The 4,680-nt window shown below is 40.0% G+C and overlaps 1 pseudogene; it reads left to right on the forward strand.

Annotated features, from left to right (window-relative positions):
• Positions 1 to 740: 740 nt before the first annotated feature.
• On the forward strand, positions 741 to 4,462 carry LOC139477936 (uncharacterized; annotated as a pseudogene).
• Positions 4,463 to 4,680: the final 218 nt, after the last annotated feature.

Genomic DNA, 4,680 nt, shown 5'->3' on the forward strand with positions numbered 1-4,680 from the left:
GCTTAAGTGTGAACAACGTCCCAACGCCGACATGTATGACTCCCAATCAACCAAAAAACGAACCTGACTACCCGAGGCTCTTAGCTCCGGTCAAGGGAATATTACCTTCATGCTCATCTTTGCTGTTACTGGTACTTGCAGTAAAATGTTGGTCCACGTGGACAGAGAGAAAAATAGTGATTGATATTACAAGCAAACATTCAGCACGTTGGAGGACGTCAAACCTCTGATCCATGAAGTCACCTACTACGGCAATTAAGCATGTGTTGATGGGGACCACTTTTACTGCCTCAGTGGCTTAGTGGATATAGTCGTCTACAGAATAGGCTTTACACACTGAACACATGATGGGAATCGAACCCGGGCCTTCGATATGACCAGCGAACGCTTTGACCACTACCCTAACCCATCTACCGCACTACCGCACACACCCACCCACCCCCCACCCCAACCCCACACACCCGTATCCGCCCATGTTGACCCACTGCATTGAGATTCTACTCACAAATGCGAAATGTTGTTTACTATCAGTAGTCATGAAGAAACCTGAAGATGCAATTAATTGTAGATTTTAAAACCTTATCCCACTTCCTGTCGTGGCGATGAGTGATAATATAGTAATAATACGGCATAGGTAGCCGGGAACCAGCTTAATACTCTGTGACGGTTCCGCGATTAGAATGCGCTGCGAATCATTTAGCGCGAATTTCAAGTAGAGCCGTAGCCAAGTCTATGTAAACATGGCCGGTCAGTACCTGCTGAGGTCCGTGCCAAAACTCAAATGTGCGCTCTTTCAACGAAAAGCTTCGACAGCTGGAAGGAAACTGAAACTGATCGAGAGGTATGAAACTCATTGTTTTAGTTATCAAGTATGCTTACATTCATAATCTGCGATATGCACCGCAATTTCTACTAGGCCCTTTTCTTGCCTGTCATTGACAGTGTCAAATAAGCACCATCTCTGTCACTGTCAGGCCTACTGTGACTAACAAAATCAACTTTTAATATATTTCAGTTGTTGCCTTCCCTTCCGTGAAACCATGACCTAATGTATAGTTACCTATAACCAAAGTAGTAACTGTGGCTCACGTTCTCAGATTATATAAATCCTAGATAAAAGGCGCAGTCTCCATTGCGTCGTCTGCTAAAACGGCACCTCAGCAATACGTCACCCATTTCTCTGGCGAAAACCGCACCGCATTTGGCGAAATCGGCTGCTATGTGACGGGCGAAAACATGTTAACATTGACCTCACTCCAGAGACGTCACCTGTTTTCGAACACACGATTGCTTTTGTTACTTACTTATATTGGAGATTTAACGTGCGCTTTCCGGTTTTCAAGCGTATGTCGCACACGGGTTTGCTTCTGTAGTTTAGCGTGGCTTATTATGAATATGATCAGCAGTGTTTTGACACGTAGTTCTCAACAAAATTGCGTACGACTTCCGCCCTTATCCTCCTGGATTTGTTTTAAAAATAATTAAAAGGATTGAGCGTCAATGCATTGGACATATTAGCATGGGTGTTTCGGGCGGAAGATTTTCCCATAATACTTGCAAGTCGGCATTTAAACACAGAAAGTTTATACAACTTTGAAACCTGTTGTATTCACAAAATATAGATGTCTGTCAAATTATAGTGTTATATTTTACTCTTCCTTTTCGTCATGATCTGGGCACCAGAATTCTGAATGACTTATGCTATATGTACAGTGCAGTGCTTACTGACATTTCTGTGTCCATGAAATGATTACTGAAACTTGGCGAGTCTGTGTCACATTAACAATTACCCTATTTTTATCTAGAATCTAGGTATTTTATAAAACAGATGTTTGCCTTCGTGTCAATGTCCTTGTCAACATGAAAATATTTTTTCCAAAAAAGAAATAGAAGGAGAGAAGGGGTGACAATATTCATGATGCATGTCATTTATGAGATATATTAGTCATAGTGATAATGCTATGAATTATTTTCCTATAATATTATGCACTAATGCAAATCTGAAATAGTAGTTGCACGAGTTAAAATGTATTTCATTTTCATTTCAGACTTGAATCTTATGACAGAAATGATGATTGTGTTGGACATCTGTCAGGATTTCAACAGCTGATGCCTTCCCATCGTCAACTGCTGCCTCTCATTTCCAAAGAAACCATTGAGGGTTACTTCATCTACCTTATGGCAGGAGACAACCAAGCTGCACATGATATCAAGGCCTCTGATAGAGAAAGGTTCTCTGATGTTTGAGGGGGACAGGGTGCTGACATGCAGTGTTCACATACGTGCATCTACTGATGTATACTGAAGTGGCATCGTCAGTGCATCTAGGAAAATCAAGGTAAAATATTTAGACACCATAAAATCCAAAGAAAAAATAAAACTTTTTAAAATTATAATGAAATTTGTACTCAAAGATGATGCTAATCCGAAATACATTTCTTGACACCAAACTGATCGAAAGTGAATTTATTAATGGGAAATTAAATTGCACATACATCACATTTTATGCATGACTTCTATGCTTGGGTTAATGGGGGTAGCCAAGTGGTCTAAGTGTTTACTCGTCTTGCCGAAGGGCCAGGTTCGATTCCCTAAAAGGGTTAATGTGTGAAGGCCATTTCTGGTGTCTCTAGCTGTGAAAGAGCTGGAATATTGCTAAAGGTGGTGCATAACCATACGTACTCACTCACTCTATCCTAGGTCACATACAATTACAAGCTGAAGGTAGAGAAGACTGGGGAGCCAGTCAACTCCCACTGCGAGGGTCCTGCAGGGAAAGGACCACATTCAACCTGTAAGTACATCGCTGCGGTGCTGTTGATGTAGGAGCATGTCATCTCAGCTGCCTGTGTGCAGGTTGGAAAGAGCTGTACCTAAAACTTGCAGTTATTACACAAGCCCGCAATCGTACAAAGGTAGGTCATATTACAGCCAAGGAAATAGCACACCCAGGACTCAACTACAATGTTATGATGAGGAAGAGAATTATAAGGATGTCAACTTCTTTATTATGACGTGGACCGATGCTCATGATATTAATCACTGGATTATTATGAGGTTAAGGGGGTTCATCATTATATAGAAGTTGACATCCATATATTCTCTTCCTTATGTGTATCACTTCTAAATGCCTTAGAAAAGTTATGATGGTTTATGATTTTTGTATATAAAAGAGAAACTGTATATGACTAAATACTTATGTGTTGGATATTGGAGTGGAAAAAGTTTTTAAATATTTGTGTAAGTATTGTTTTGAACAGTATTATTATGGCAATGTAGTTTCAAAATATTGTATTCAGGATCACCTGTAACAGCTGCAGAACTGCTGTCAAAAAGAAAATGGTCTGAGGATATGCTGGAAGATCCAAGACCACATAAATACAGACAGATGAGTGGCTACAATGATCATGTGCGCAACATGATGACAAACTACTGCTGAAAGTCATCTCATTATATCGCCCTGAGATATCTGCACCCAAAGGCTGATGTCCAGACAGCTGCTGAGGGCCATCGCTACCTTAAACAGCCATTTACAGAGGACCTGGTAGACATGGCACTGAAGGTACACAACACTGGAAATTCTGTTGTATAATACATGTACATGTAAATTAAACCTAAAGTCTTTCAAATTTGATCTTTGTAATACACAGTTAAAATCATAGCTTGTGAGGAAACATAGCAACATCTTACTGTTTGGGGTTGTGTGTTAATGAGTCATTTGTAAAATGCAATTAACTAATTTTGAAAATGCCTAATCATGATCAAGCAGATTAGTTCCCTTGCAACAGAAAAATAGACTTGTATATTAGTCATTTTTCAGATTATTGACATGTAAAACAAACTATGTGAAAAAATATTGTTTGGGGCATCTCTTTTATGTCTTGACTTTTGTTTTTCTTTACAGGTAACGGAGGAATCTGCAGAAGATATTGAGGCAGCAACGCAAGACCAGTCCCGGAGCCCAGTGTGGCACACAGAAAGAAAGTGGCGCCTCACAGCCTCAAGGTTTGGTGAAGTGACCAAAATGACCAACCGAAGAAATAAGGAGAAGTTATGCAAATCAATTGTGTCCACAAAAATATTATCATGTAAGCCTGTAATTCATGGAAAGCAGTATGAGAATAGAGCACTTTCAAAATTTGATTCCATGTACAATATCAAAACAAAAAAGGCAGGTCTATTTGTTTCCTGTTCTGAACCCTATCTGGGTGCTACGCCAGATGCCATTATTGATGCTGATAACTTGGTGGAGGTGAAATGTCCATATGCTGGAAGGAATGATCACATTAAACCTGGTAAACATTTTCCATATCTTCATTACAATGTAAACAATCAGATTTGTTTAAATCCCAGTAGTCACTACTACTGTCAGGTACAGGGACAGGTGTACTTAGCAAAGCGTTGATTTTGCTATTTTGTTGTACAGAGTTTGGTACAGAGAAACCAGTGGTCGATAGTGTGAGTGAGTGAGTGAGTAAGGGTTGTTTCTAACACAGTCTGCAACATTATAGGTGGCGGTCTATAATACAATATGGTACAGATAAACCTGTGGTTGATAGTGTGAGTGAATGTGTATGGTTTTACGCCAATTTTGGAAATATTCCAGCAATATCACAGCGGGGGACACCAGAAATGGTCTTCACATATTGTACCCATGTCAGGAATCGAACCCGGGTCTCG

This window comes from Haliotis cracherodii, unplaced genomic scaffold, assembly GCF_022045235.1.
Source record: "Haliotis cracherodii isolate W230 unplaced genomic scaffold, xgHalCrac1.p SCAF_38, whole genome shotgun sequence".
NCBI lineage: Eukaryota > Metazoa > Mollusca > Gastropoda > Lepetellida > Haliotidae > Haliotis > Haliotis cracherodii.